Source organism: Schistocerca piceifrons, chromosome 1 (assembly GCF_021461385.2).
Source record: "Schistocerca piceifrons isolate TAMUIC-IGC-003096 chromosome 1, iqSchPice1.1, whole genome shotgun sequence".
Lineage (NCBI taxonomy): Eukaryota > Metazoa > Arthropoda > Insecta > Orthoptera > Acrididae > Schistocerca > Schistocerca piceifrons.
The window spans coordinates 598,091,096-598,103,321 of NC_060138.1; the positions used below are offsets into that span (position 1 = coordinate 598,091,096).

Consider the following 12,226-nt stretch of genomic DNA (forward strand, 5'->3'; position numbering starts at 1 on the left):
ATGACGTCTGTGAGTCACGTGATGTATTCTTTCTTTGAGTGTTCAGAGACAAGTCCAAGCAGACCATCCTCCTCTGTTTCAGGCAGGCGGGATGCTGCCCCAAACCCGTCATTGTGGCTTTAGAGCATCTCCAGCCCAGCAGCTGTCGGACATCGAAAATTCACCAAAAATTCCATCCTTGTCCTCATCTGTAAGACAGTGCCTCGAATTCCGTTTGTCTGATTGTGCTGTTAGTGGAGGTAGCCTGATCGACCTGATTGTCCGCCATAATTTGAACTTCCCACCATGAAGTCACTGCGACATTTCCACATCTATGGCCGCCATCTTGGATCTACGATTTTGAATAAATTTGGCAGCATTACAGAGAGGGGTGATGCTCTCTTTGCCCTACTGCTGCTTAATACCGAACTTCTGAAACGATTAAATTCAGTTACTTTAGCTCTTCATTGAATTGCTAATTTTGGAAACAAACGTATCAACCTCCTGACATATTTTGCTTATTTCACACTCAGTAATGTCACACTGAATAATTTTCTGGAATAATTCATCACTTAGAGAGCGAGAATTGATTGCAAAAATGCGAGCAGTAAAAATGATATGTGGTGTTCACTCACAGACGACATGTAGGTATCTCTTCAAGGAGTTAGACATTTTAATTGCGCCATCACAATAAATATATTCGCTAATTAAATTCGTTATTAATAATCTATCATAATTTGAAAAGAACAGTGATGTTTGTACCTGCAACACAAGAGGAAAATATGAGCTTTATTATCCTTTACATAGCTCTCAGTGACTCCTAAAGGAGATCAATATACAGCAACAGAAATTTCTGACCGTTTGCCCAATAACATAAAACGTCTGACAGGTAGCAAATCAAGTTTTAAATCTGATCTAAACTCATGTTTCATGAATAACTCCTATCTCATGGACGAATCTGTTTGGAAACTGGTATGCTGCCAAAAAAATTAAATAAACAAGAAAACCCTGGTTTTTAAGAGTGGTTGCATGAGTAGGACTAAATAATAATTTGTTCATTAATGTTAACATTAATCAGGTATGCATATCCTGTAAACTGACTTGTTCCGCATCATTTCAATAAAATAATCGCTCAAATGGTCTTGGAATATTTAACTACCTACCTAACTAAGTAAATAAAAAAACGGTTTATGTTCTGAATATGGCTAATAATAATTATGGGTATTTAAGAATATAAAATTATACGAACAGATTATTATCAACACACTGAAAATAAAAATTGGATTTTCCTTTTACATTATTAAATACACTTACGATTTTGTGTCATAGTTTGCAACGATACTGGTGTCGGACGTTGCCAACAATGCTCCAACTGCTAACATTCTGCTAGGAAATTGCTATCATAATGCAGCTCGTGGAATGTTGCTGTGTCACGAAGTCTCTTGGTATACGAATAGTGTTCTATTCACTAAATCGTGTGTACAAGCTTTTCAGTCCCTCACGTCAGTGTCATGTTGGTTCATGTTACTTTGACAGAACTAGCAAATGATGGCAACGAAGAGGCAGCTATCCTTAACACTCAGAAGACATTAGAATCATAACTTATTCAGACGAGGTACATAGCTCCCAAGATATCTAGAACAGACATGATACAGTGTTATGAATATTATAAAAACTATAACAAACCGGACACAATATTGAAACTGTTAAAACTTATCGAATGTCATTTACAGCCTGTATGCTGACTTACATATGAAAATCAGTTATTTCCAGAAACCGTGATTTATAATAAAAATTAAGAAATATATGGTGTTTATTAATGTCCATCTTGCGACATTATATTCAGGAAACTAGCAAACTCGATATCATGTGGGAAATTCCTAACTCATGCATGATGTGGCCCTGCGAGTATAAGCGTTTGTGTTGGACTACAAATACTAGAATCGCTCCGACTGAGGTAAAGAAGTTATCATCCTTAACGGTCTAAATGGCCTGTAAATTTTTACAATGGGTGTACTGACGTGGAAAACTTACCGCCCTCATGTTACGATCCAATAAGGCAGTACGAGCCTTCCGCTTCTCCCCGTGCGACCGATCCTCCTGTTCCACACGCGACCGTAACATCCCAGGGTTGTTATTTCCCGCTGCGCTCTGCGGTTCATCCATTTTACGTCTGTGAGGTCTCTAGATGGTACCATAAAAGTGAGAGTACTAGAGACTTTAAAAGATAGCCTTCAGTAAGCGTCCAGGAATTTCCTTGGTGTATTCGATAATGTGAGCGGAGCTTCAAGCTGAACATCTCGTGGTATTGCTCAGTGTGTACGTTAGTGTTTGCAAATAAACGAAAAATATATTTGTATTAAAAACCTGTTTTGAGTAACTCTGGTGTCCTTGTACATTATTTAACACGGCTTATCGGCAGAGTTATCAACTGACTGAAGAAAATAGGTATCACAAAAAACAAAACAAAAAACGGTAAATGATGAGGTCATTATCAAAGCATTCTGCAAGTATTTTATTAAAGAGAACAGTCTAAAAAATGTTCAAATATGTGTGAAATCTTATGGGACTTAACTTCGAAGGTCATTAGTCCCTAAGCTTACACACTACTTAAACTAAATTATCCTAAGGACAAACACACACCCATGCCCGAAGGAGGACTCGAACCTCCGCCGGGACCAGCCGCACAGTCCAGGACTGCAGCGCCTAAGACCGCTCGGCTAATCCCGCGCGGCGGAACACTCTAAAACAAGTAATGAATCACCGAGGATGAAGTGTTGAGATTTTTTTTTATATATGGATTTTGCTCTGTAGATACTGACTTTGTTGTAAGCAGTGTACATATTTCATTCTGCAGAATACGTACAAATGCCTTCTTGAGAAGGCGTCCGATCGTTTGTATGAACATTAGAAAACAAACGCGAGGAATAGAAAATGTAAGTGATCTGAAGTCACGCCGAAATACTGTGCGTAAAAATGAAATCGTTCAGTCGTTTGTTCGTCCGTGTGCACAACTATCAATCAGGCTGGCAAAATTTCAGCACCATCTCTCTGTACCGTGAGCCGTCAGCTGCTGTGGCTAGGTTATGTGGCAAATTGCTGTTTCGCCCCGCCTCTTGTTATTTAATTGCTCATTTCATTGGTAGCCACATATCAAAAGATGTAATGGGTTATCATACGTCATAGCACTATGATGGAAAATGTATCTATATGATCTGTAAATGCAAGCAGTTAACTTTATTTTGACATTCGCCTGTTTAGGGAGCGCCTGCATGAGCAACAGTGAGCGTAAAAAATAAAATTGCAAGCAACCATAAATGTCGTACAACTTATTATAATTTGTTTCTACATTAAATGTTCCCGGTTGGGTACAGCACCGCCGTCTGACGTTTATATGCAATACATATTTTATTCATCAGTTTTTTGTGAAGCTGTTCTTACATTTTCATCATAAACAGGATTGTTTTTACTCATATGTTCATATGTGCATTTCACCACCTGAATAGTAGGACTAAGTACATTATCAAAATCAGTTACAATTATTTCATGTGACAAAGGAATAGCAGTGTCAACTTGAAGTATTTGTAGGTTATACATACAAGCCGTTGTCTTACTCTTTGATGTCAGCTGTTTTACAATATTATTTTTTAAAAATAACTGAATCATGTTTGCCGGTTAATGTCACCTAAAAACAGCTGAATATATTCAAAAGTCGGTCCTACTGACATTTTCGGTTGTGACGGCTGCAAGCCGATAGAAACTTGTCATCATGAGAGGGATTATTTCAGTTACATCCGGAGTCGTTGATGCACATGAATCTTTACATAAACTTGAGGATAGCTTGTACTCTGGTCGCTGACAGAAGGAGTTGGAGTCATTGCTGTAAATAATAAACGGTAAGGAAGGAAGATACATGCATGGCTTCGAAAATAAATGATACATTTCTGATGTCTATGCAACATTGTAATGCACTCTTGAGTATGTATTAGATGTGTTGATACATCTTCCAAACATGTCAACTTAAATGCAGCAATGGCAATGGTTAGAGTTCTGAGTGGTGAATTTATGCTTAAGGACTGCTATTATTTCCGAACGCTATTTTTTTATTTTGTGCCTATTACGAAACTTTCTCAGTTAGATCATAGTAATATACCTCGGCGAATGTTATTCAACCGTCTGTACAGTATATGCTATGCGTATTAAGAGATCTGCGGTCATGAAACGCACATCGCCCTCGAATTATCGTTGAGCCAGCTTCCTGGACAATATTACTGTATGTTCTCACAGTAAAGGACACTTTATTCGAACAAAAATTGAAACAAATCTGACTTTGCTAGGTCGGGGGTAACAGTAGAAGTGTTCTTTAGTAACTTACAGATGTCATTGAAGTCTTTCATTTACAATGAATGACTTTTTTGATCTCTAACGGAACCTGCATTATATTTTGCAACCATTCTAAGGCGTAGAAAAACCTGTTACTACGAAAATGCGGATTATTCTACACTCGAGCGAGGTTTAACCAGCACCGAAAACTAGTATTAAACTAGCGTGAGGCTTCGACAGCGCTCTGTTGTTGTTTGGCATAGATAGTTAATTCATTCAGTTGTGACTTAATCTTGTTTGTAGCATGTGATGGTTATCAACTTAAAGAAAATATACTCAGAGGATTTCCATTAGTTCTTGTCCTTGGCAACTGCTGCTATTTATTAGTAATTAACAGTAATCGTCCTTAGTTTTAGCGTCCAACTATAGTTATCTCCTCGTACTGTGTTTCAACGCCGGCCGGAGTAGCCGAGCGGTTCTAGGCACTACAATCTGGAACCGCGCGACCACTACGGTCACAGGTTCGAATCCTGCCTCGGGCATGGATGTGTGTGATGTCCTTAGGTTAGTTAGGTTTAATTAGTTCTCAGTTCTAGGGGACTGTTGACCTCAGAAGTTAAGTCCCATAGTGCTGAGAACCATTTTTTTGTGTTCCAACGTACGACCTCCTGTTCACATGATGTTCGACTTCCCTGCCCTTCTGTCTGGAAGCTACACCAAAAGGTGCAAAGGATAGTTCACAATCGTAGTCGACCGGCGCGTAGCTGGCCTATCATAGGGGAGTTAGCCCAAGCTGCAAACTCGAGGGCGTTTGAGTTGTGGTTTGTATGAACATGTTTGAGTGTATATGCCCTTATTGTCATCGTCTTTTAGACTGTAACCTACGGATATTTGATCTCCCGTTCCCAACAAACCATGCCTGACATGATATCGCTAACTTAGTATCTTCAGTCATCGTAAACGTTCCTGCGCTAGCTAATTCTGAATATGCAGAGTACGCTAGGATCGACAATAGCAGCATCGAAGATCACTTAAAGAAGTTCCCGATGCAACATCTTGGTGAACCACACCGACATTCCACCTGAGCGGGGAAACCTCCGTCCGTGACGCACTGACTTCGTCAGTTATTCCGTCCGTTAATGGTGTTACCGAATTCGGAATCAGTCACATCACTCTCATGTCGACGTAGTCGGATTTTTTTTTTTTTTTCTTTATTGTGATTTCATTCCCCTGCCCCATATGGGCAGGGGAGGGCTGTCAGCAGCACAATCCGCCGCTCTTCAGCCGAGTGACATGACAACTAAAACAAGAATAAAATAATACATACATAAGGAGGTAAAAAAGGGGAACATAAAACAAAGTAAGGGGAGAAAATGGAGGTAAAAATACACTGACATGTAGACGTTCATTGGGGACAGTTAAAAAAGTCACCAGAAAGTTAAAAAAACACAGTTGGCGATTCTTAAAACACAGAGAAGACACTGGATGCGCATGCACAGGTTAAAAGTTGGCCACAGTATTAAAAACACTCTGAAACAACACACTTAAAACCCACTTGGAGCACACACGACGAAGAATAAAACTACCAGGTGGGACCTGCCGAGGGAAAGGTCAGAGAGGATGGAAAAGGAGGGGAGAGCATGGGGCAGCTGGGGAAGCGGCGGGATGAAGAGAGGAGGGGCAACCGTAGGTTCACGAAGAGGCAGGAGACACATGGGGCAGGAGAGGAAAAGGGAAGACAGGGCAGGAGGAAGCGCAGAGACACTGAAAGAAGGCACAAGAGATGGAGGGGGAGTAGGAGGGGAAATCCGCTCAGAAGGAGGGAGGGGGAGGAGAGGGAGCCCTGAGGAGGAGGCAGGAAGAGGGGGTTAGAGTTGGTAGGAAGGGTAGATGTCAGGGCGAAGCTCATCATCCGGGAGTGGTAGACGGTGGAAGTTGTGTTGGGAAAGGAGATGGAGGGTGTGGAGATGGAGAGAGGGAGGGACACAACGGTAAAGGCGTGGCAACTGGTTGGGAGTGGAAAGAAAGGGAGACACCAGGGGGTGAGGGGGATCAAGGCGGCGGACAATATACAGTGTGCGGATGTGTTCAAGGAAAAGGAGAAGGTGGGGGAAGGGGATGAGGTCATAGAGGATGCGCGTGGGGGACGGAAGGTGGATGCGGAAGGCGAGGCGGAGTGCATGGCGTTTGAGGATTTGGAGGGCGTTATAGAACCGGGGAGGGGCGGAAATCCAAGCGATGCTGGCATAACAAAGGATGGGGCGGATCATGGATTTGTAGGTGTGGAGGATGGTGGAAGGATGCAGACCCCACGTCCGGCCGGACAGGAGTTTCAGGAGGCGGAATCGGTTGTGAGCTGTGTTTTGGATGGTACGTAGTCGGATGATAATGAGTGCTCCAAATATAGTGAGCATAACTGTTATTCATTACAGTAAAGGAAATAAACGCGGCTGCATTCATCATAAACGTGACTGGTGCAACAGCAGTAACCAACGGTAATATGTATATGTGAGGGGCGTTCAATAAGTAATGCAACACGTTTTTTCTCGGCTAATTTCAGTTGAAATAACGCGGAATTTGTTGTGGGACATCGGGGAATATTTCTGCTGCAGCCGCTATAGATTCATGAGGTTCCGATAGATGGTAGCGCTATACGTAGTCTTCAAAATGGCGTCGGTGACGGAGTTGCGCTCCAAGCAGAAAGATATCATTCTTTTGGTGGAAAATCAGAGCATCGCAGATATTCATAGGCGCTTGCAGAATATCGACGAGGACCTGGCAGAGAACAAAAGCGCGGCGAGTCGTTGGGCGAGACGTCTGTCATCTCGCATCAAGTTCGCGCAAACCTGTCCGATCTCCCGCGTATCGGCCGTCCGCACACACTCTCGGGAAACTGAAGAAACGACTTCAGCGAATTCATCGCCACGAAAATGCAAACGAACTTCTCCATGACAACGCAAAGCCTCACACTAGTCTGCACACTCGAGAAGAGCTCAAAAAACTTCACTGGACTGTTCTTCCTCATCCATTCAACAGTCGGTATCTCGCACCTTCGGACTTCCATCTCTTTGGCCCAATGAAGAATGTACTCCACGGGAAGCAGTACGTGGTTATTGATGCAGCAAGGCGTTGAGTCTGATGTCAACCAGTAGAGTGCTACCATGCGGACATACAGGCACTTCCAGTAAGGAGGCATAAGGCGAAGCGTATTGAATGGAGACTATATGAAAAACTGGTTACTGGAATCCTGAATAAAATCGACCTGCTTTCAGAAAAGAATGTGTTGCATTACTTGCTGAATGCTCCTCATTTATGAGGGTTGAAGGAAAAGTAATTCCTCCACCTTCGTTAATTGGGTTTGGATGGGAATATTTTAATAAATCAGACGCAGAGATAATCCTTAGAATGTGATCTTTAATTACCAATATTCATTTTTCCTTCATAATCACCAGCCAACTGGATGCATTTCTGCCAACAACGAACAAGTTTTCTGAAGCCGTCACGAAAGAATTCGATACTCTGTTTCCACAATCACATTCCCACAGTTCTCTCAACGTTTTCATCAGAAGCATAATGATGTCCCCGCAGATCGTCTTTCATTATTAGGAACAGATGAAAGTCAGACGGTGCTAAATCTAGACTGTATGGAGGATGCCGTACGGTGGTGAGATTCAGTCTCTAAAACTCTGCTGTGGTGGCACGTGAAGTGAGTGGTTTGGCATTGTCATGCTGCATGAAAACGTGTGACCCGCACGTTCTTGTGAAATGCCGATTGTGCTTGCAATTTCTCTCTGAGTGATGCGACGATCGTCCTGAATCAATCTGTCAACATTTTGCTTCTGAAACTCGGTAGTTGCTGTCACTGGACGTCCAACTTTCTGTTTGTCACCCAGGTCAGACGTTCCCGCCTCAGCATCTTTAAACTTACTCGCCCGACAACGCACAATACTCACATCAACACAGTCACCATAAACTGCTTTCAGATGAATCTCCATGGGGTGACACCTTCTGCTGTCAAGAATTCAAACTGTACGCTGTTTAAATCGCATTGACCGACCGTCTGCGCAGGGTTCCATACTTTACACTGTAACAACTCAACCGTTCAATGTTAAGGCTTCCCGTCAACTGAAGCTGTAGAGAAGAGACTACGGAACTAGCCAGTACATGCCGCATACCAATGCTGTCAACTGTTGAAGAGATACCAAGGTGGAGGCATTACTTTTCAGTCAACCCTCGTATAAAGACAAAACAGTACAACATATTGCAGAACATGAATATGCAGAAACATATCTGAGAACATTATGGGCCGTCCAGAATCCGGCAGTGAAGAAGAGTTGTTAGGAAGTAATGGAAGCTCAGTGAAAATGAAGAAGGGGTACTGGTATTTCACTAGAATTCAGGGACAAGTTTGAGGTTTACAGACGACATTGTATGCTGCAAGGCATACATCATCTACGATATTTGTGTCCCATGATTGAGAAGTGAGAGAAATACAAGTGCACAAAACTTCATGTATTTGAAGTAGTAGAAAAATTGAAGTTGGCAAGAAATTTTCTAGGCGCAGAAGTTCAAGTAAGGGATATTCGTTCTTGGCATTTGGAAAAGATCCGTGAAGTAGGACGTACTGTATTCAATGGATCTATCCATAGATAGGTTACAAGGTTTAAAACATTGACTGCCGCACGCCTAGTGATGGATCTTTCATCGCTAGGCCACTGTGTTAGGTGTAAGGCTTTGCTGTGACCGCCACAGTAAGGTAAATCCCTTAATGAACAACATGACATGTATGCAAATACGTAATAACAATCAAAGTGTTATACAGAAAGAAGTTCACATACCACGAACTCTACATTTGAAGGGAGAGAAGTTGGTAAGAAGTACGGTGCGAAGACAGCATGCAACAACAACTCATTCTCACACCATCCAATGTGCTATAACAGAAAGTGGATACGTGTTTCCAAAAATGATGATAATTTACCAAGAACCAACAAGTCTGTTTGAAGGGTGATTAGTGCAACACAATCTGAAATCACAAAATATATTTCAAGTAATTTCAAAGTCTGACATAATTACGAAACAAATCCTGATGAAATTCTTTCAAGACGTCTGCTTGGATCATTAGGAGTGTCCAGTGTACTGTGTGTACACCGGAGTGGCAGGTTCAACAGCTGATACTAGTTTAGTATTCACTGTAGTCGATCGCATTGCTCCAATGCAAATGAACATGCATCGAAATTGTATGGTATGAAGCCTGTGAAGTGGACATTTCGAAGCATGTGATTTAAAAAGCATTCATAATCAGTGAATGGGCAGATGAGGCACTTGTACATTTGAAAGCTGTTTGTCTCTTCGTTAAGAGAGCATCAGTTGTCCTCTGTGGCAGTGATGTGCTAGTCCTCATACTGTAATGATTTGTATAATTTACTTATAAGGTCCAAGAAAGATTATTAACGATATCTGATTTGAAATGAGTGGACACACAATGCACGTAACATATTACGTGGAACAGGTAATAAAGGGCCAGCATATCTTACTGCAGAATATATTTTGTAAGTAAACAGATTTAGAAAAGTAGCTGGTGTGACTGTCTTGTGTTAGCTTCATGCTTATATTGATACACACTGCAATGGGAATGTTGCCATTCACAGCAGTCCTATGTTCAGCAACATTAACCGATGCAGGATCACCATATTTGATGGCTGAAAATAATTAACTGCTGTACAGATAAAGTATGGTACATTATATTATCTGATCCGCTCTTCTCTCGTGACACAGTCTTCAGATCATCAAACTCACCTCAGTTTTTCAAATGTCTATCTAATTTTAGTTCAGCAAGATGGCTGCCGCCTACGTTCCATGCATTCAAGTAAAAGTATAAATGTAGGTTATAAATGGTTATTCAGCACGAAACTTTGAATCAAGTGAGTATATTGTTCTTCGTCATTTGAAAACACACGATTACAAATTCATAATGAGAATTGTGACTAGGTTTGAGTTTACAGAACAATCTTAAAACTCAGAAGCATAACCTGGTCTTCTGAACAAAGTACATTTTCTCTTTAACATATAACTTAGTATGGATAAATCTAATACAAAACAGAATCAAATGATGCAGTAACCTGTTTCTCGATACCTGAAGATTCGTAGTCTCTCATAACTTGTACCACTGTGTATACACATCAAAAAAAGTTTTGCATCACCTCGGTTCCGAAAGTTCCGGAACCTGTACAGAAAATTGGAATAGAGATCAACATAAAAGTCATTTCCGCCCTTCTTATTGCTCATGAAAACCACACATTGAATGTTGTACCACCATACAGCGAAACCTTCAGAGGTGGTGGGCCAGACTGCTGTACACACAAGTACCTCTAATACCCAGTAGCATGTCCTCTTGCATTGTTGCATGCCTGTATTCGTGGTGACATACTATCCACAAGTTCATCAAGGCACTGTTGGTCAAGATTGTCCCACTCTCCAACGTAGATTCGTCAGAGTGGTTGGTGGGTCACGTCGTCAATAGATAGCCCTTTTCAATATATCCCAGGCATGTTCGACTGGGCAGCATGCGGACAGATGCGCGCGCACTTTGGCAACGGCTGCTGCTTCGTTCACATGTAGTTATGCTTATAATTTTCTTAATGAAACTTAGTATGGTACTTTAAATCAGTAACTTTAAAACTAGTATGACAGAAAATGACACAAAATACTGTATGTTACATTAACAGGTGATCATGCATGTTAAATTATCTCTATCTAAATACAGAACTTAAACTAAAGATAAATCAATACAATAATAACAATGATTTACTCGTAGTTATAGAGCTGTGTGTAATTCATGTGCTCGAGAGGGGAAACATCAAAATAAACTGCAGACGATGAGAAGAAAATTGTATTTCTACCGCTCAGTCTACCCAGAAAGATTCAGATTTCACAATTAGATCTCTTCTTCTCGAATGAAAATAGTAAGTTAGAGTAAACCTTAATCTACGCATATGACTGCAAAGTTTTTATGTTCAAAAGAATTCTCCGATTTTACAAGAGTATTTTGCAAAGGCGCACATAATACGTTGGGGTACTTTTTACAATTACGTTTAGGACCAAAGTTTCATTTACTTTGCATCGGATGCATGACATGCATCGAGACGATAGTCAAACTCCTCACACACTTTTGCAAACATGTCTGGAGTTACTGAGCTCACTACTGTCGCTACACTGCGTACAGTTCTTTCTAAGTAAGGCACAAATCCCCACCATAAAAACGGAAGTCTGTTGCTAAGGTAGAATACTCAAGATTTATGGTTGTGTGCATTGATGAGAATTTGAACTGGAAGAAACACATCGATGATCTGCTGAAACAGTTAGGTTCAGCTACTTATGCTATTAGGGTTATTACAAATTTTGGTGATAAACATATCAGTAAATTAGCCTACCGTACCTATTTTCAATCACTGCTTTCATATGGCATCATATTTTGGGGCAATTCGTCATTATGAGAAAAAGTATTCATTGGACAAAAGCGTGTAGTCAGAATAATAGCTGGAGCCCACCCAAGATTACCTTGTAGACATTTATTTAAGGAACTCGGGATACTCACGGTACCTTCGCAATACATATATTCACTTATGAAATTTGTCATTAATAACCCATCCCAGTTCAAAAGTAACAGCGAAGTGCATAGCTACAACACTAGAAGAAAGGATGATATTCACCATTCTGGATTAAATCTCACTTTGGCACAGAAAGGGGTGAATTATGCTGCCACAAAAATCTTTGTTCATTTGCCAAATAGTATTAAAAGCCTGAGAGATAGCCAACCAACATTTAAAATCAAATTAAAAGAATTTCTGAATGACAACTCCTTGTACTCAATAGATGAATTCTTAGATATGAAGTAGTAACTGCAAAAAATAAATTATTTTGTGTA

General features: G+C 40.9%; 1 protein-coding gene across 1 annotated transcript in view; it reads left to right on the top strand.

Moving 5' to 3' along the window:
• The window catches only part of LOC124755559 (otoferlin-like), a 461,140-nt gene that overhangs the window by 118,580 nt on the left and 330,334 nt on the right, over positions 1 to 12,226 (top strand). The window lies entirely within an intron of this gene.